At 33.7% G+C, this 22,693-nt stretch overlaps 1 pseudogene; it reads right to left on the reverse strand.

The window, feature by feature from the left end:
* LOC108459028 (uncharacterized) overlaps positions 1-22,693 on the reverse strand; it is a 76,461-nt pseudogene that overhangs the window by 22,530 nt on the left and 31,238 nt on the right.

Genomic DNA, 22,693 nt, shown 5'->3' on the forward strand with positions numbered 1-22,693 from the left:
AGAATTTTAAAGAAATCTCGACCCTGAAATCCCCGCACTTCTATAGTCGAGCCAGAAGCATAATCATAACAGATTCTAATATTGCAAGTCAAAGATTACTCGTAAAGATAAGCCAAGCTCGATAATTCTTGAAACAAGAATGAGAGAAAAACCAATATAAGAAATTCCAAGATATAAGACTATACCAAAAATCTGAGAATATAATCCAGAAGAAAATAATAAAGATGATCCAGAAAATCCCTCAGAGAAAACCAGAAGGAAACTACTATCTGTACGCTCTAGAATTCCTCATAACAAAGATAATATAATTCCCGCATATATAAATCATAATCAATAGAACATTAGAATAATCTCACATAGATTTTTACTATCAACTTCATTCCAATATATCAGAACAGAAATATGAAGAGATGGGGAAATGTCGATCATAACTAACTGGACCAATAGAGCTTTTCATCTAATATCACAGTCACTAGCATCCTCATACGATAGAATTCCCACTTGAAAGGGATAACCATACGTATTCCCCAGAATAGAGGAAAACATAGAATACTCAGAAGAGAAAGATAGCCATAACTTTTATTTAATTGAATCCGTCATACTCAGACATCTGTGCAAGTCTAACATTATTCCTCTAACTAATTCTGTCTTCACTAATCACATACTATTCCATTATTGTACTCTTTAGTTTCACTTTTGTAAGCTTATGCAACATATCTCTCGAGAATCTCATCGTATAACTCTATTCTGGTAAGGAGGCGAAGATTGTAAAGCCTCTAAACTTTTGACTCTCAAGCAAATACATATTCAACAACAACATAGCATTACGCGCATTGATTCAAACATTTCAAATTTCCAACTTGTTATAAACACATTTTCACATATCTCAGTAATACATGCAACTTTATTTTATGTGAATATTAGCTAAACATAAGTGAATTTATCGCAACTCAAACTTTCATTTCTTTTACCCAAATTTCTATTAATATCTTATCAAGTTCCTACATTTAGTCTTAATCACTTGCCAGTATTTATCAAATTGGAGAACGTCTTACGGTTTTGAATACATCGCTTACTTGATGCCATAGTCCAACTATGGTCTTGTACTAGCTCTCGTCCATCTGTGTTGATGCTGTGTCCCAGACAGGTCTTACACTGACACATGTAACCATGCCGATGCATGTCGCAGACATGTCTTACACTAGCATATCTTGTAGCCGACGCATGTCCCAAACATGTCTGACACTGGCTAACATCTCAAAGCCAATGCATGTCCCAGACATGTCTTACACTGGCTCTCATACTGTGGCTGATGCATGTCCCAGACATGTCTTACACTAGCCTTCGTCTCAATGCCGATGCCATGTCCCAGACATGGTCTTACACTGGCACACAAATCTCATGTATTCCCATGGTCCAACCATGGTCTTTTCTGTCAATTCATTAGTGAACGATCGTAGTCATTTCCTGCGTTCCACCCAATTTGATCTTTTATTACAACTTTCATGCTATTGTGACATTTATGATTCTGTAACTGAGATTATAAAGCATAACATTACGGCATCTTGACTTCATTAATCTAGACATAAATGTCAACCTCATGTATATACTGATTATTAATCATGCAATAAAAGCATTCATACATACATTCTGTCATTTCAAGCGAATTTTTTTTTTATAAACACTTGGTCAATCAAGTTGGACATTTAACATCGTATGAATACTAACATGCATAAAAGAGATTTTCACAACTTAACTTTGTTTTATTCCACTATTTCACATTCTTTAACTTAAGAGTATAACATAATGAATCCTAGTTCATGTAAAAAAATGATGAATTTTTTTCATACCTTTCCCATTTTCAGCATATCACAATTATGATTCAATAATCTCAACTTTACTCTTATCTCTATCAAAATTTGCTCGGTTGGAACTCATTCTTGTCTTAACCAACAGTTTTGTTAGAGCCGGGAGATATCAAACTATCACGAGTAATACTATGGCATGTATAGCTAGACTCTAGTACACTAGGTTAGTCCGAGAATCAACTAAACCATGCTCTGATACCATTAAATGTAACACCCTCGCCTGTATCCGACGCTGGGACAGGGTTTGAGGTGTTACCTAACTTAAACTCAATCAATCACACAAAAATCAAACCGTAAAATTTTAATCAATTTAAAACTTTTCATTTCACATACATTTTGTCCCTTAAACGGGCTCACGAGGCTCAAAATATGCGTTAGAGGCGGTTCGGGACTAAACCGAGAACTTAAGAAAAACTTGAAAAATTTCATGCTTTAAGGCTCCACACGCCCGTGTTGATATAAACCGTGTAGTCACACACGCCCGTGCCCTTAGCCCGTATGCAACACTGACTTTAAAACACGACCATGACACACACTCAAGGGGCCAGACCGTGTGTGACACACGGTCTAGACACACGCCCATGTGTCTACTCGTGTGGACAATTGCTAGGCTATTTTCCAAGCCATTTGTCACCCTCACAACATATGCACACATACTTATCCAATAATATACAACATGACATAAATGAGCTCTTAAACATCTACAAACATGTTATGCTCATGTCAATTTCTTAAGTAATAAATATCATAGAATTTACTCACATCATTACCACATACTGGTCATAACTATCAATACGTCACAAACCTCATGTCCATCACTAAGCATGCATAATCATATCCACAAACCATTCATGAGGCATTATTAACTATTTACCAATCACTTAATCTTGCATCAGTTACTAACTCATCAATGAATCTCAATTCAATCTCTAGGCATACATGCTGTAAGCCACATCACAAGAGATAATAACATACATGCATAAGAATAATCATATAGGCCCATAATGTCATTAGCCGACATAGGACAATTTACATGACTACATATTACCTTAATAACAAGCCAATGCCTTTGGCTAAATCATAATATCACATACTCAACATTAAAATCCTATACATGCCATAGACTCAAAACACTAGGATTTACTTATGCCGATAGCATTAACTCGACAGTGTGATAATATCTCTGATGGCCTCCAACCCGAGCTAACCTGGCAACCCTAAGGAACATGAGAAAGAAAGGGGGGTAAGCTTTACACTTAGTAAGTTCATATGACAACAATAAGCAACTCATTAACATGTTTTATCAATGTTTACAACATATTCTGAAGTTCATGACAAGCTGTCTTCCTAAGAAACAGTCACTAAATTATTTATATCTGGAGCTACAAAACTCCAAATTAAGTTCCGTTAATTTTCCTTGAAACTAGACTCATTTCAATTTCTACCATAAAAATTCCAGAATTTTTAGTTTAGCCAATTAGTACAGTTTATTTCTCAAATTTACCCCTGATTCACTGTCTGACAGTTCAGACCCTTCTGCACTAAAGTTTAATTATCTCACAGCACAAGACTCAAATAATGTTCTCGTCTATTTATCTTGAAACTAGACTCATTAAATATTCTACGAATATGAATCATAACTCATAACCATTTTTTTACAATTTATAATGATTTTCTCAAATCAGAACAGGGGATCTCGAAGTCATTCTGACTCTGTGCCACGCAACTTCAAATATCTCATTATAGGAAATTCTTTTGATTACACGGTTTATTTTATAAGAAACTAGACTCAATAAGATTTATTTTTGTATTTTATTCAGCTTCTAACTAATTTTCCACTATTTTTAGTGTATTTACAAATTTATACTACTGTAGTAACTCAAATCTGTCAAGGCTAAGTTACTCATTCATGATCATTGTTCACAAAACTAATACAACATCATTTCATCCATCATGGTAAAAACACATATTTATGCATCATAGATCATTCACGTACCAAGGCATCCTCATAGGCTTAGTGTACATACATGCACAACTCGTAACATAACTCAAGTGCATACTCACCAATGACTTACCTCATTAGGACCATCATCAACTCTTTCCTCGGATTACCCGTTGAAAACTCGAAATACTAATTGGATACTTAGAAAAACCTTTGCACATAAGTGCCTCAATTGTAGCTAAAGCTACCTCATATCTCATGACATTTAAATGCTCACTCTCGAGCTAGTCATCTAGACTCATAATTCCTAGTGACATGTCACTCGTATCCTATTTTATTCCTAAGGTTCAAACGGGATATTTCCTCGCCTATTAAGTCTTTGTCTTATCATATTTCTATTAATCACATACACTTAATATTTGTACAATTCATGAAATGATAACATTTAAATACATGTATAGTGTTATAGCCCAATTTTTCCCCATGACCCATTTACATTTTACAAAACCCATTTAAACCATCCCAACCCTAAATAACCCACTTAAATCAAACCTAAAACTACCCAAACCTACCCAACAGACCCATTTTACACCCTCAGCGCAATACTAATCAAATACCACTAGCCCAAAACCTAAAATTAACCTAGCCCAATAACCAAGCCTAATAACCAAGCCCAATCCCGAAACCCTAGCTCCCCACTTGCCTCTGCCACCACCTGCCCACTGTAGCACCATCCCCTAGCACCACCTGCCCCACAATCACCTCCACCGGCCATCAACCGATCTGCACAATCAAGCAAACACGCAAGCAATAGATTAGGACATTGTAAATGGCTATAAAAAGCCAAGCCTAAAATCTTTTTTCTTCTTCGGCAGTTCAAACAGAAAAAAGAAAAAGAAAAACATTCGACTTTTGAGCAAAGAATAGCAATCCTATCAATATTTAAATGCAAGAATAGCATCAAATTAAAGGGAATATCAGAGATTGAAGGATCAAAAGTGCTAAAAGCCTAAGGTGATTCTATTTTCATTTTAATTTCTGTTTTGGGTTCATTGTTTTACACACATATAACAAAAACATTAAATATATAAAATATATAATACAAAAAAATAAAAAAATAAAAATTTTACCTGCACGGTGGCCGGCATCGCAACGGACGGCGGTCCAACGGTCGGACCAGTGGCCGGCCCATGGCCGAAAATCTCTTTTCTCTCCCCCCTCTCTTTTTTTTTCTTTCCCCGGTTTCAAATGATTTTTTAAAATTTTTTTTAACTTTTATAGGGACCAAAATGGTGCATTTTGGTCCTTTCCCTTTTTAACATAAAACGACGCCGTTTTGATCAGGGCCGACCCGAGATCCGACCCGAATCCATCTAGGATCCGCGTGTTTTTAATTCAATGGTATGTTTGTGCAATCGGTCCTTCCGCATTTTCATATTTCGCAATCAAGTTATCTTTTGTTTATAAATTGGCCTTGAAATTTAATCCGATTTATAAATTAGTCCCTCTTACTGCGCAGCGTTTTAATAGTTTGAAATATTGCGCTTTTGATCCCCCTTTGTTTTGTGTGTGTTCAAATAAGTCCTTCTCTTTTGTTTTTATCTTAAAATCTATCCTGAGCTTTCTATTTTGTTTTCGATTTAATCCCTTTTTATTATTTTGATACTTTAATAATTAATTTTGTCATTCTGTTTTTTTATATTTATTATTATTATGTTATTTATTGTTATTATTACATTTTATGTATATAATATTTATATTATTACTATTATTATTATTATCATTATTAGTATATTTCTACTATTATTAGCATTATTTTAATTTCAATTAATACTTACATATATATATATATATATATACTTTCATATATATTTATAGTTGTTTTTAATGTTACTTTTATTCCTAATATATATATATTATGTATAGATATTTTAATACTATGTTAAGTATATATTTTTATCATGTATATATATATTTTCAATATTATATTATTTAGATTATTTATATATCATCTTATGTATTTATTTTTGATATTATCTCATACGTATATTTTAATAACTATTATGTACATTTTAATACTATATATATTGTATGTATTTTCAATAACTATATTATGTGTAAATACTTTAGATATTATTATGTAATCATTTTTAATATATATATATATATATATGTATATATGTTATTAATATCATATTTTTATATATTGTTATGTATATGCTTTAATATTGTTAGTTATATATCTTTTATACTATTGTGCATTATATTTCGATACTATATTGTATATTCCTAACACCACTATTATTTATATATATATATATATATACATTACTTATGTAGTATGTGAATAGTTATTTATATACTATTATCATTTCTAATATAGGTATATATTGTATATATTTTATGTATACATTATGTATATATTTTTAATGTTATTAGTTACATATATTTCTTACACTCTTCCATGTATGTATTTTTATATCATCTTATGTACGTATACAAATACTATGTTATATATATATATATATTTTAATACCATATTATGTGTATATTATTATTATATCTATTTTTATCCCTATTATATTTATTGTTAATACTAGTACATACATTTTATTATATGAGTATATATACACTTTTATATATAGTATTATTGTCATACATCATTATATTTATTATTATACCTACTATTTTCACTATTATCCCTTATTATTTTATTTTAAATATTATTATGTATATATTTTCATATATGTTATGTACATACATTTTCAATATTTATTTTATATATATGTATATATTATGTATATATTTTAACATTACTAGTTATATATTTTTACTATCTTATGTATATACTTCAAATACTATATAGTATATTTCTAACACTATTACTATTTATATATATTACGTACATACTCTTAATATCATTATTATGTATATATATTCATTGTTTTTATTTCATGTTTGATACTATTATTATGTTTAATATATTGCATGCATTGTTATTGTTTTTAATATTATTGTCGTATTTATTATGTGCTTCTATGTATTTCTAATTCTTTTATTTTTTGTTTCCCGCCCATTTTATATCATTTTGTTATTTACTACTTTAAAGATTTTTTATTCATTTCAATAAATAAGGCAATGAACCGATTTAACATTAAGTCATCGATTTCATCGCTATGTTGGGTGAAATTCGTCGGCTCACGTTAAAAACGAGACATCCTTCTAAAAACTCGAAAACTAAAAATTCTCGTTTTTCGATCGGATCACGTTTAAATATCAAATTGAATTCGTATTTTTGAAAATCAAGACAACACATGTTTAATGAGATACCAATTTTGGGCGTCACGAGGGTGTTAATACCTTCCTTGTGCGTAACCGACTCCCGAACCCTATTTATTCTCTGGCTCTTGACGTAGACCTAAGTTCGACCTTCATTTTTTGTTCAAGAATAAATTTTCTTTTTAAAAAGATGATTTATTAGGTGTCCGATCACACCTAGGAAAAAGGATCGGTGGTGACTCCCCCTTTAATAAGATCGCAAGTCGGTTTTCAAATTTTCAAATAATCGCCTCAACTAGCGATCGAAAGCAAAAATTTTTACGTCGCTACATATAGTATGATATTGTTTACATACGAACTTACCTCGATACGAAAAAGGTGAAAAAGACGTAATCATCCCTTAATCGATTTCTTTCCGTTTTAGGTCCAAATCTCAATTTTCATCATCTATAATATCACATTCAACTTATTAAAACAATGTACTAATCAAATTAGTCCATTGACACACTTGGGCAATTTTTACAATTTTGCCCCTGTATTTTACCAAAATTACCAAATTACCCCTAGGCTCGAAGAATGATTTTTATTCAATTTCTTGACTCTTTAAGACTAGATGAACCATTTTCATAACTATAACAACTCACAATATTAACTATTTCATACACTTACACTTATTCTACTACTTTACAAAATATCCCCTTTTTAGGAGTTTACATGCAATCTTCCTTCACAAAAAGTGTTTATTACACTGCCCAGACTCATTTTCTTCCATAAAAACTCAGCAAACAACACATATGCTTTCATGGAAAAACCCTAGACTCTTACTCATTTTGCAAAATAGTCCCCTCTTATGAAAGCTCATGCTTTAGGGGTTCCAAAAATGTAAAAATCTTCAAGAAAAAGCATTAAAATCACTTACTATAAAGGGAGCTTCTTTGCTGAAAGTTTCCAGCTTCTAAACCCTCTCTTTGCTGCCATTTCGGTGGAGAGAAGATGAAGAAAAGTTGATTCTTTCTTTTCTTTATTTTATTCTATTTTTAGTCAAATTAGTCACCTAAAAGCCACAAATTTTGGCTTTTTTGTCCAATTTGTCTCCCTTGGCCGGCCATCATACTTTCAATGGCCTAATTTCACTTTAAAGACCCCCAATTTAAGATACAAAGCAGTTTAACACCTTTAGGCATCAAAATACAACTTTTACCTTTTTACACGATTTATTCCTTTTTCGAAATTGGACTAGAAATCGCTAAAATTAACTTACCAAAATTTACATGCACTTATAAAATTATATTATAACACATAAAATAATATCAAAATAATTTTCTCCGGCCTCGGAATAGTGGTTCAAAACCACTGCTCTGACTAGGCTCAAAATCGGGCTGTTACAGTCTAGGATTTCTCACACGACTTGGCCATACAGCCGTCTGACCTCTGTTTTCAAATTTTGCAAGTTTGTCTGAAATTTTATAATTTGTTTTGGTTTGATTCCATATCATTCCCATGTTATTTTTAGGGCCTCGCAATCTCGATTTAAGGCCCATAAGAGTATTTGCACCATGAGTTGAACTATTTATTATATGTGTATAAATTATTTGAATAATTGTTATAAAATGTTGTGAAATATTTTGTTTTGCTTGGTAATACTCTGTAACCCTAATCTGATAACGGAGACGGGTTAGGGGTGTTACAATATTTATAATTAGAGTTGGAAAAACAAGCATGAGTATAAAATTCCGTTTCATGCTGATTTGAGCCCGTAACAATCTGGAAAAGTCCATGTTTGTAATAGATTTGAACTCGAGAAAGCCCGTGATTAAGAAATCCGAGCTCGAGAAAATCTGAGTCTGAGATGACTTGAGCTCGAGATAAATTCAACCTAAAACCCAAAAAAGCTCAAATTTATAGTTGAACAACCATAATAGATAATAGTTAAAATAATTTTATGATATCACTTAAAATAAAAATAAAATAAAAACAAATGATAATTATTTATTTTATGAAAACGTGTTCATAAAGATTACATATTTATATTAAAATTTTATTAATAGTGAAAGTAATTAATAATAAATTTGTTATGTTTAACTATAAAGTAAAATAAAATTTTAAAACTTTTATTGAATATAATATATTTTAATACTATTATTATATGTGTATAATGATATTAAATTAATAGTTATTAAAATTTATTAAATTTAGATGTAATGATAATATACAATAACTAGTATTATACTTATCACAAATGATTAAACATGATTTATTATACAAAACTAATAATGTTACTAATAAATTTAATTTTAATGATTTGAGAAGTCAGGTTTTAATTTTAATATTTTTTATTAATGTTTAATATTTTTATGAATATTAAATTTTAATTAATATTATTATCTTTTAATTTCTAATTTGGAATGAGTTTATTTTTATTTAGATTTGGTTTTGAAGAAAGTTTAAATTGTATTTAGATTTGGGTTTGGTTGTTTTAGGTTTGGGTTTAAATGTATATTACATTTAAAGTTTTAAAGTTGGTTAATTTGGTTTAAACGGTTTTGAATTTCAAAACCTTTTGAATTTCAAAACCGAACCAACAACATCAAATCAACCGATTGCCTAATCCGACCTTAATGCATATATGTAAACTATTAATATATTAACCAATATATTTAATCATTAATTCATATATAAACTATTATGCCTCGTTTGGTTACTAGTGTAATAACATGAGGAAAATGTTTATTTATTACATATGTATTACAATAGTTAGACATAAAATAAAGAATAATTGGTACAAATTTAAACTTGAAACTAAAAAGATAAATAAAAATTCTTGTAAAAAATAAGACATTTTCACAATAAGTGAAAAATTTTCCTTCTCTTTACTAAAAATAAAGCACAGGATTGGCTAAATATATAACAATCTATACCCGACCCGATCATCGGGTCCGAGTACAGTATGCCACATTTATTGCCAGAGCAACTATGACCGAGTTAAATACAAATCACATCATATAGCATATAATCATAAGAATTTTAAATAAAGAATACAAATAATAATCATTCCCGAATCTTATACTGGCTTATGTAAGCCTTAACCGATGTTAAATTAGGATTAATTGTAAATATTCAAATTATAGGGTTAACGTCGTTACGTCACATTTCGCATCGAGACGTCGCCGTACAATATGTCACGTCACGACATCACTTACTGTTTTGGTCTCGTCAAGACGACAAGGTTCCTCATTTCAACAAGACATTATAGGTCATTTCTTGTTCCAACGACATGCATTTGATGTCGCGACGTCACATACTATTTTTTGCAAAATCTAAGGCCCTTAACTTGTAGTTTCTTTCATTCAATAATTGTACACATACATTACAACATCCAGCTAAACCATGCTAACTTCAAACACTTAAAACATGATTCTCAATACCATGATACAATAATGTATCAAATCTTAACAAATTCAAATAGGTTAACTAATTTACTGTATCTATACTTTTGTCAACTATGTCAAATGCATCCAAAATCAAGTCCCATTACAGCACTATACACATCAAAAACATATAACTTACTTATAAGCATGTAATCACACTATCAACTAAATTCACATATACCAATTTGATAATCACATTCTGTAACGCCCTGATTTTCGGGATTTTCCGGGTTTCTGTGATTTTTGGTAAATTTTGAAATTTTGGTGTTTTGAATATTGGAACTGTGTTTAAATGTGTTAGTGGGCCTTTAGAAGGCCCAAGCCTAAGTTAAACACGGTAAAATATCAAGGTTGGATTTTAAGTGAATAGGAAACTTGGTTAAGTGGGCTTTTAAGAAGAACTTCATAAATTACGACACAAATAAGGCCCTGGTAAAGTGGCAAGGTGGCGTCACTAAGTTCCTAAAAAAAAATGGCGTCTGGGAAGGAATTAAAGGTCCAGGGTTCAAGTTGTAAGATAGGCATATTGTTACTTTTTAATTTTAGGCATGTGGCGGGCATGTGATCACTTAAGTGAATTTTGGCAAGGGCCTTAGGGAGGTTGGGCCGATTGTTTTAGTTGATATTAGGGTTAGGTTTTTTTCTTTTTCTATCTTGGAGAATTAGGGTTAGCCACTTGAAAGCTTTCACCATCATTCATTCTCTCTGAGTTTTCACAAAAGTCGAAAATGCAAATTCCTTCTCCTTGGTGCCGATTTCTTCTTTCTCTCTTTTTCCTTCATTTTCTTTCTTTCTTTTTTCTTTTTCTTCTAGCCGAAACCTCCTGATCACCTTACTCACCTCCTCTGTCAATCCCATCCTCCACAAAACCTCCATAGCCGATTGTCATAAACCCAAAAACTCACTTCTTGTGTCGATTTCTCCAAGCCAAAATCCTTTAGTTATTTTTGTTCTTTTTGATCAAATTTCATCTTCTCTAAACCCTTAGTATCTGTCGGAAACATTACTTCAAAGTTATAGCCTCAAATTGTCATATTCTTCATTACTTAAAAAGCCAAAATACCATAGATTTAAGGACTTATAGCCAAAACGTCAGATCACCTGGATTCGAGTTCTACTATCGTTTAGAGGATAGATCTGCATCAGATCTACGTAGAAGTCAAAGAGGAACAAGTGGTAAGTGCTCATCACCTTAGATCTAGTCATATTTTACAATTTAAAAAAGCTGAAGTCCCTAAAATCTAGGGAGGCTGTCGATTTGGGCATAAGGCTTTAAGGGTCTTTAACCGACGATTTATTTTGGTGATTAGTGTCTTCTAGAGGTTTGATTGAAGGCTTGGATCTTTGGAACAACGAGACTTAGATCTAGTCATCAGTTTTCAGCAAAAAGGTAAGATTCTAAAGTCTTTAGGGGCATGGTTCGAATATGGGTTGCTGAATATTGGGATTGGTTGTTGTGGGTTGCAAACTAAGAATTGTGGTAATCAATTGTAGGAAATCGTAAGGGATCTCAGTAGCAGTCGTCGCGAAACAGGTGTGTATCGAACACCCTTTCATAGTTCAATTCGAAAAAAGCCGAAATGTCGAAATTCTGACATTTCGTGGGCTAGTGAGTGTGCGAATGCTCACAAGACGTATAGAAATCATTAGATCTGAAATCACAAGTGGTAAGTTAGTCATGTGTGAAGTTTCGTGCACTTCGATAATTGGGCCTCGATTGGGTAAAACTGGGCCCAATGGGCTTACGGGCCCATACGGGTAATAATAAAAATATTTATAATATAAAAAATAGGCGATAAGTATGTTCTATTAGATTGTAGAATCAAAACTGCTTAAACCGGTAAACTGGTCATAAAACTTGAATTAAATGGGCTTAAATTGCTAATGGACACTGTAGGGCCCATTAGGGGTTTTAGGGCCCACTGGCTAAAATTGTGAAATTAAGATAAATAAATTACTGCGATGACAAATGGGCTAGTAAGGACAGTAACATTCATGAGAACCCTTAAAACTGATAAAATTACTGAAATACCTTTATAGGTGGAAAGTTTACAGTTTTACTCCAAGGAGAAAAATTACTGATATACCCCTAGGGTTAAGGTTGACCTGAATGCATGTTTGACTGTTATTATTTACTGCATGCCATGTTATTATTATCTGATGCATGGGACTGGGTTATTAATGGAGGAAGTACTGAAAGTGGCTTGACCACGTACTGTAGGCTTTGCCTCAACCTATTGATATCTGAGCAGCTATGCTGCAACTGTGGAGTGTAGAGCTGGGTGGGTTGAGCTATTCCCCACATGGAGTAGAGGGCTGGTACGGGTGGAGTGTAGCGGTTGGTTAGAGGCTGGGTTGGGCTTGCATACACGAATATGTCTGTTCTATTCTGGAATGGGCCTACGGGCCATACTGTTATCTGAAAAGGGGCTAAGGCCCAGTTTATCGTATTCTGAAAAGGGCTTTGGCCTAGTACCCACGGTTATCTGAATAGGGCTTAGGCCCAATGGGCTTGTGCTGACTTGGGCTTTGGGTGAGTTTTCCATATACACTAAGTTTTCCAAACTCACCCCCTTTCTCTTCCATCCTTGCAGGTGAGCCCTAGTTGGTGGACTTGGAGCTGGCGGGATTCAAAGTGGCCACGAAGATTAAATTTCTGGTTTTAAATAAGTTTCAAGTAGCTTCCTTTTTAACTTTCGCATTTATTTTTGATTATTTCTATTTTGGTTAAAGTTGTAATAAGGCTGCTCTATTATTTTTATTTTGGGTTTTTAAATTATTTAAATCATTTTTGATTTGAGATTCACATCACTTAAGTTGATTCCTTGAAACTGGTTAACTCTGGGTTTATCAAAAATTACTTGTTTTAAACCGACACGACAACCAAACATCTTCGAAACGAAACTTTTCAAAGTACAACAAAAGTCATGTTTTTCTAAACCCTTAACAATCGATAATGGATAGGACTCACACTAGTGAATCGGAACATTTCTCTTAAAAATTCATTAATGGTTTTTGCAAAGCTTACCCAAACTTTAGTAAACTAGGTAACTTGGTTAGTGGTAGGTAATGTGACACACCGGATTCGGCCGTAACGTCTAGGCCGGGTTTGTGGTGTTACACATTCATATGGATATCAAGGTGTACAAAAGTGACTCAACTAGATAGGTAAATGCCAAACTATTACAAAATCAAAATTACACTAGCATTGTTGAGTTGGGTTCGTTTCCTGGATGCTGAGATGACCTTCCTTAATCTACCGAAAATCTATTTTACCTGCACACGGAGAAAACAAAACTGTACATTGAGTAAAACACTTAGTGGTATTTTCTATGACTCAAACATTATAAACAAGTTTATGTAACACATATTTAATTTCTAACCTTTCATTCTATTTTATATCAAGCACCTTAGTTTCATATAAAACATGCTTTTACCAATCTTGTAATAGCCTATTTTAAGGTTAAATCAGAATAGTGGTTTCGGGACCACGAATTCAAAAAAGAAAGATTTATTTTTATTATATTTTTATGTTTTACAGTTTCACAAAATTGTTTCGTGAAAATTTTGTTCAGAAATTTTATCAATTGGGCACTTAATTTAGCTAAAAGGACTAAATTGCAATAGATGCAAAAGTGTGTTCTAGAAGCTAGAGGTGTCTAATTTCTATGAAATTTTAAATTGGAGGTCTTTAAATGGTAATTAGACCATTTTACTTTTAATTTGGACAAAAATGGACATGGTAGGGTGAAATTTCAAAGTTTTAAGTGAAGGGCATTTTGGTCATTTGGTAAATAAAGACAAAAATAACTAATAAAAAGATGTCATCTTTTTTAAATTAGTCCCTTGTGACGGATTTGAAGAGTCACCATAGCTAGGGTTTTGGCCAAAGCTTCCAAGCTTGATTGTAAGTCCGTTCCAGCCCTAATTTTAATGATTTCATGTTTTTGAGATCCTTGTAACCTAATCTAGCTATTTCAAGGACTAATTTGAAAGAATGATGAAGTTTAAAAATTTAAACATGTTATATATTTTTGTATTTTGATGTCTAATGGTAGAAAATGCATGTTTGGTGTTAGATAAACAACTTTTGCTAAGTGATTTTCGGTAAAAATGTCAAAAAGGACTTATTTGTAAAAGTTATAAAATGAGTCGTAAAAGTGTGACTAGGTGGAAAATTTGGGCTGATATAATTATGAAAATGTTCGGCTAGGCTTGGGTTTTGAAGAAATTGAATACAATTCATTTTACGAGCCTAGGGACTAAATTGTAAAAATGTGAAACATTAGGGGCAAAAATGTAATATTTCTATAACATGATTTTTGGAGCAAATTGAATAATCTGAGTATTAAATAAGTTAAATTTGTTATTATAGATCAATAAAAATGAGGTTCGGACCTAGATTGGGGAAAAAAACAGAGTGTTTGACGATTAGGTCCAATTCTACTATTTTTGAACCGAGGTAAGTTCGTATGTAAATAATGCAATGTTATATTTATGTTTTAAATGCTTTAATATTGCATGGATGGTATGATTGACTCTTCGGATGTATTCGACAAAGTTTCAACAAACGAGAAATCCCGATTGAACCTTAGGAATAGAAAAGGATACGAGTGACATGTCACTAGGAACCCCATATGTATATGTGTTTACATGATCCGGGTGTTTACTTTCTACCAGTGGCTGGGTATTTCGGCATATGTTATGGATACCTGATAGCTTGTGTGAGCAGCACTGTGTAGCTACATCCTGACTGATAGCTTGTTTGAGCAGGGCCGTGAATAGCTCGAGAGCGAGCCTATATGTGTTAAGAGATATGAGGCAGCTTTAGCTATATATATGACACTTATGTGTAAGATTTTTCGAGTATCCAACAATATTCCAAGTGTTCAACGGGAATGTCAAGATGTGAAAGGATGTGTTTATGTTACAAGTTGGTACAAGTATAAACGTAAAACTCATAAAAAATAAACTCGATAGGTGATGAAATCTTGGTAAGGTTGTGATTAAGCAAGTTATGACTATGAGATTTTAGTAACATTTATGTTATCTCACATTATATAAATTGCAGGATTAAAGTGTGGCTAAGATGCTTATTATTTGCATATGAACTTACTAAGCTATATTGTAACAACCTGATTTTAGCTAAATCAGAACAGTGGTTTCGGGACTACAAATCTGAGGTTATAAAATTATTTTAATACTATGTTTTATGCTTACAGCATGTGAATATATATGTGTGAAAATTTCGTGAGCTAATTTTATCGTTTAAGAACTTAATTTGAGAAAAAAGACTAAATCGCGTAAAATGCAAAAGTAGCATGCTATAAGTGAAAAGCGGTTAATTGCTATGGTTTATTAAATGAGGGGTTCTTATGATGTTATTATGCCATTGATAAGGTTAATGGACATTAATGGCCTTATAATTGATGAATAAATAGTTTATTGACCAAGGGTAAAATGGTAAACTATTATTAATGTTAATATTACATTAAAAAAAGCTAAAATCATTTTATTTTCTTCATCTTCCAACTGAATATCAAAGGAAAAGAGAGGGTTTTCAAGCTTTTGAATTTTCGGCACTTGCATAGCTTGATTGAGGTATGAAATTTGTTCGGTTTTTGATGATTTCTACGTTTTTGTGATCCTTACTTTGAGTACTAGCTAGCCCGTACCTTAATTTTTGAGTTTGTTAGTGATTTTGAAACTTCCATTGATGAATCCATGAGTTTTATGATGTTTGATGATGAATTATGCAAGCATGGTGTTTGATATACATGTTTTGTAAAGTGATTTTTGACAAAAATGTCAATTAAGGATCAAATTGAGAAAAGTGTAAATTGAGGGGTTAAATTATGAAATAAATGAAAAATATGGGCTGCTAGGGACCTATAGAGAATTTGGCTAAGCAAAGGTCATATTGAATTTTGTGTATTTATGAAATAGGGACTAAATTGAATAAATGTGTAACTTTAGGGGCCAAAGTGTAAAAAATGCCCAAATATGTGTTTTTGGACTAAATTGAATGTGTTGATGAATAAAAGAGTTAATTTTGAATATATATAGATCAAGAAAGAAAGAACTCGGATTTAGATCGGGGAAAATCGATGGTTACTGAGTAATCGATCTGATTCATCAATTTTGAGTACAAGGTAAGTTCGTACGTGATAAACATTGTTACAATTATGTTTTTAATGCTTTAATAATGTATAAATTGTATAAATACGACTACGATTGCATACGATGACAAATTGAATACGTTTGGCACTTAGAGTGTGTTTTGAGATAGTTTTGGCTATATATAGCACTTAGTGTGCGAATTGGAATAGCTTCGGCTATATGTGGCACTAAGTGTGCGGTACTGAGATAGCTTTGGTTTAATGTGATGGCACTAAGTGTGCAATAACGTTATAGCTTCGGCTAATCATTTTTGCATTAAGTGTGTGAGTTCTTAGAGAATTGAAAGATTTTCGAATGATTTAACGTATTGAACAAAGAGGTGGGAATGAAATAAATAAATACAGAAAAGTACAGGTGCGTACGATACCTATGTGGTAGTTGATACTATGTGTATGAAGATTAATGGATTTGTATATATATGATAAATGGTCATGGATTAGAATCGAATGATGATATGAGACTTACTAAGTGTTTATTAATTGATGATTTGTATATTATGAACTATTGAGTAAATTTTTAGTACGAACTTACTAAGCTATGAAGCTTACTGTATGTTATTTGTCTTTGTTTTATAGAGTATCAAGGCTAGCTCGGACTCAGGGATCGTCGGGAAACGTCTTCACACTATCGATCATCTTGTTGTTACTTTTGGAGCTTTTTATATTTGGTTTATGGCATGTATAGGCTAGTGCCATTTTGGTATGTTTTGAGTTGTGATTACAACCATGAGATTTGCCTTGTAAGTGTTGGAATATGGCCATTTATGTTGGCATGAATTATATGTTTGATAAGTGATATATGTGATGTGTATAATGCCTTATATGTTGGTTTGTTTTGGTATGTTTGCCATAGTTTTTGATATAACTAAATGGTTGTTTATTTGGTTAATTATTAGGTGATATATTAATGCTTGGAAGATTAGCACATTGTGGTTTGATTTTGAGATGATGAGACGGTGCAATTTGTGTCATGTATAGATGATAATTTGATGAGGAAATGCATTTAGAACTTAAGTAAGTGTTGATGATTTTGGCATATTAATTTGATGTGTTTTTGAATATGGAATTGAGTAGTTGAAATGGTTGTGGATAGATGGCATGATATGTGAATAGAATAGCATGTTTAGGTTACTAAAATATGTATTGAAATGGTACCATAGGGTATGAAAGAAGGGTGGCAAATTGGCTTTACAAATGGCCTATTTTTGTCCACACGGGCATGTGTCTCAGCCGTGTGTGACACACGGTCATGCTGCACGGCCGTGTGTCCCCTGGGGTAGCCTTCGAATTAAAGTTAGTATACCCTATAGTTTTGACACGGCTTAAACACACGGACATGTCTACTGGCTGTGTGTGGCACAAGGGCTGGCACATGGGTGTGTGGTCAGCCGTGTGAGCCAAGTCAGTAACCTCCCCAGTTTTCCCACGGTCATGGCACACGGGCATGTTTTCAGCCGTGTGGTACAAGTCAGTATGTATGCCCTATTTTCACACGACCTGTGACACGGGCGTATCTGGTGGCCGTGTGAGGCACACGGCCTGTTCACACGAGCGTGTGACCTTGAATTAAAAAAAATTTCTAAGTTCCCTAAAGTTTTTATATGTTATCAGTTTAGTCCCGAACCACTTCTAAGCATGTTTTAAGGTTTCGTAGGACCTTACAAGGGACAATGTGTTTGATATGAATGGATTTTAATTACGATTGTACAGATGTATGAATTATGTTGTGGTTGATTAGTAATGCCTTGTAACCCTATTCTGAAAATGGATATGGGTTAGGGGTGTTACATTTAGCTGGTATAAGAGCTACAATTTAGTCGATTCTAAGACTAATGTAGCGTGTGAGAGTCTAGCTATACATGCCATATATATAAACTGCAATAGTGTGATGATTCCTAACAGTTAAAATATGTTTGTATATAGTAAATGGATCCAGAAAGAGCAATAGTTGATGATGTGGAAAGTAATGCGCCTGCTCCCGTTCAAGGGATAGTGTCGACTGATTCTAGGTCAATTTCTAGTAGTCAAGGGAAGAGGCTAAACAAGCCTTCTTCTAAATGATGAGTGAGTGGTTCACAAAACTTGTACGAACGAATCTGGCTGTTCAACAGCCTCTATCTCCACCTGTTCCTCAAGAAATCTCAGTTGTGCCACAAGTGATAGATCCAATTTGATTGAGTAAGGCGCCAGTGGATAAGATACGTAAACACGGGGCCGAAGAGTTTTGGGCTATAGTTGATGATGATGATGATGCTGAGAGAGCTGAGTTTTGGCTCGAGAATACGATTAGAGTATTTGAGTAATTGTCCTATACTCTAGATGAATGTATCAAATGTGTGGTATCTTTGCTTAGAGATAATGCATATCATTGGTGGAAAACATTGACATCGGTGGTTCCTAGAGAACGGGTTACCTGGGAATTCTTTCAGACCGAGTTTCGAAAAAAGTATATAAGTCAAAGATTTCTCAATCAGAAATATAGAGAGTTTTTGGAATTGAAGTAAGGTTGAATGACTGTCACTACGAAAGAGAATTCGTACGATTAAGCAAGTATGCCCGGGAATATGTGTCTACTGAGGAAATTATGTGCAAACGATTTGTTAATGGGTTAAATAAAGATATAAAGCTGTTAGTTGGGATACTTGAACTGAAGGAATTTGTAGTATTGGTAGAGAGGGCTTGTAAAGCCGAGGATCTCAGCAAAGAAAAGAGAAAAGCTGATTCGGAGGCAAGAGATTTGAGGAAGAGATCGATGAGTAAATCTTATCATTCCTCATCGAAGAAATCTAGAGACTATTTTAACCGATTGACAACTTCAGTGGGATATCAGAATAGAGATCGCGAAAAGTAATACACCAACCCTAAAACTCGAGCCAAATCGGTATCAAGTGTTGGTAATGTAAAAGATGTTAAACCTGAGTGTCAACAGTGTGGAAGACGGCATTTTGGAAATTGTTGGGTGCAAAATAATAATAGAACTTGTTATAGTTGTGGTTCACGGGATCACTTTATTAAAGAGTGCCTAGAGTTAGCTGAAAAAGATAATGCTCAGAACACGAGGCCAAGTAACACTGCAGTTAGAGGGAGACCATCTCGTAATGTTGGGAATGTGAGTGGTGGTAGAGGTGCGTCAGGAGACACAACTGTGAGATTTGATGCTAGAGCACCTGCACGAGCCTACGCTATTCGCGTTCGTGAAGAAGCGTCATCTCTAGATGTCATTATCGGTACTTTTGTAACAGCTCAAATTTAGGCCTAGTCAAAACAATGCTTTTAAAGACCACTAGTCTGAGGTCAAAGAAAGTATTTTATTATTATTTGAAGATTATAACATGTTTATATTAGTGCATGAAAAATTTGGTGAAGTAATTTTAGTGTTTATGAGCTTAATTACGAAAAAGGACTAAATCGCATAAAGTGCAAAAGTCCTATTTTGATAGCTAAAGGTGTCAAATAGCTAGAGAACCTAAATTGGAGGTCTCTAAAGGGCAATTAGATCCTTTAGAATAGCATGACCAGCTATAGGGACAAGGAAATAGAAAAGTCAAAGAAATTAGGTGGGTTGGTGACTTAAGTGAATAGATTGAATGAAATAAAAATTTACCTTCATCTCATTTACTCTTTCTTTATTCCTATTGAAATATCAGCCATTAGGGGGGCTTGAAAATCTTGAAAGTTTTAGCAACTTATCCCTCTCTCAAGTAAGTGATTTTGATAGTTTTCTTGATGATTTTTTTACATTTTTGGACCCCTTGAAGCATGAGCTTTCAAATGAGGGTATCATTTTGCAAAATGGTTGAAAGTCTAGGGTTTTACCATGAGAGTGTTCATGTGGTTTTCTAAAATTTTATGAAAGAATATGAGTATTATATGTGTAATAAACAACTTTTGTGAAGAAGTTTTCATGGAAACCCTAACTAAGGACCATTTTGCATAAGTTGTAAAATAAGTGATAAATGTGTGAAATAGTGGAAATTTTAGATTTCTATAAGAGTAAAAAGGGTTTGGCTAGGCTTATGAAATGAAAAAATTTGATAAAAATTGATTTTCGAGTATAGGGGTAAAAGGGTCATTTTATGAAAATTTAGGGGCAAAATGGTCATTTTGCCCAATATTGTATTTTTGAGTGTCTAGATTAAGGTGCTGACAAAATGATTGAATTTTATTATTATAGATCAAGAAATTCAAAATCCGAACCTAGACCGGAGGAAGGCCAAGCAAGTAGACTAGACCAACTAATCTCCATATTTTGTAATCTGGGGTAAGTTATATGTAAATAATACAATTTCATTGTTATTATATGTGTTTAAATTGATATAGCATAAATTGCTTAACTGTGGTAATGAAAATACTTGATGATAATTGAGATAATAGAACTCCTGGGTGAACCTCAGGAGCAAATCGGATATTCATGCCATGACATTTGGGTTATTTGTGCGCTAGTGTAAGACATGTCTAGGACATGCATCAGCCATATTATGAGAGCCAGTGTAAGACCTTGTCTGGGACATGGCAACGACATTGAGACGAGAGCTAGTGTAAAACATGTTTGGGACATGCATCGGCCTTGAGATGTAAGTCAGTGTAAGACATGTCTAGGACATGCATCGGCTATGAGATGTGTTAGTGTAAGACCATGTCTAGGACATGGCATCATCACGGAGATGTGAGAACCAGTGTAATACGATGTCTGGGACATAGTGTCAGCCTCGATTTTGATAGTCAGTGTAAAACCATGTTTGGGACATGGCATCGACTTGATGGATGAGCCAGTGTAAGACTATGTCTGGGACATGGCATCGGCATTACACCCTATGTTTGAGGCTTAATGAATATCCGATAGCATTCCAAATGGTTCAACAGTGAGAGTCAGTTTAAGTTAAACAAGGAAAGTATAACCATGTTGTGAGTGGTACATGTACCTATTTGAAATGTATGAGATGTGAGCTCAATATATGCTATGTGAAATGTATTGGCTAGTGATGAGTAAGTTGCGCTTATGCCTACTTAAGTATTATGAGCATGATGGTGAATAGGAAAGTTGTTGCTATAATTATTGCATGCAACTTACGAAGCTTTATGCTTACCCTATTTTCTTTCCATTTTCTTATAGTGCCACCTAGTTAGCTCGTGGATCAACGGACGTCGGAGGCATCGATCACACTATCAATCGAAGCACTTGGTATAGTTAGATTACTTGTTTTGAGTATGGCATGTATAGGGCTCAGACTTTAATGTTTTATGTCATTGGGAATTCGCCAAATGTGTTGGCTTGGGCTAAAACCCTTTATTTTGTATAAAGCCTTGAATGAGGGCTAATATTCATCTTATTATATATACATAAAACATGTTATCTTCATGGATGAGTATATTGCATATGTGAAATGTTGACTATTGTGGCTGTTTTAGTTATGTGGATCATTCTTGTATTGGTGTTGATTGATTTTGTGTAGGTTATGTGAGCAAGGGTGACAAAGAGTCTTGGTAGATAGCCTTATTTTTGCTCACACTGGTAGACACACGGGCGTGTTTCTAGGTCGTGTGTGACACACAGTATGCCCTACGAGCGTGCGACCCGGCCGTGTGTCCCCTGCATGTAAAATTTGCAAGTCAGTATGCATGGTAGTAAACACACGGGCATAGACACAGCCGTGTGTCTTAGCCGTGTAAAGGACACAGCCTAGCTCACAGGCATGTGCCTTTGCCATGTGACCTTTAAGAATTGCTGACGTCAGAAACAGAATGTCCAGGTTTTTACACATGGGCTAAGACACGGGCGTGTCATGGCCATGTGAGAGACATGGGCCATGGACACGGGCGTGTGCCAGGCCGTGTGAAAATCCCTGTAGGTTCGAATTGAAATTAATTTCACATGGGTAAAGGACACGGGCGTGTCCTTGTATGCTTAGGCCGTGTGAGCTACACGGGCCAATAGCATGACCATGTTGAATTGGTCACATCGGCATGTTGCCATTCACAAGGGCGTGTGCCCCTGTC

Source organism: Gossypium arboreum, chromosome 3 (assembly GCF_025698485.1).
Source record: "Gossypium arboreum isolate Shixiya-1 chromosome 3, ASM2569848v2, whole genome shotgun sequence".
Classification (NCBI taxonomy): Eukaryota; Viridiplantae; Streptophyta; class Magnoliopsida; order Malvales; family Malvaceae; genus Gossypium; species Gossypium arboreum.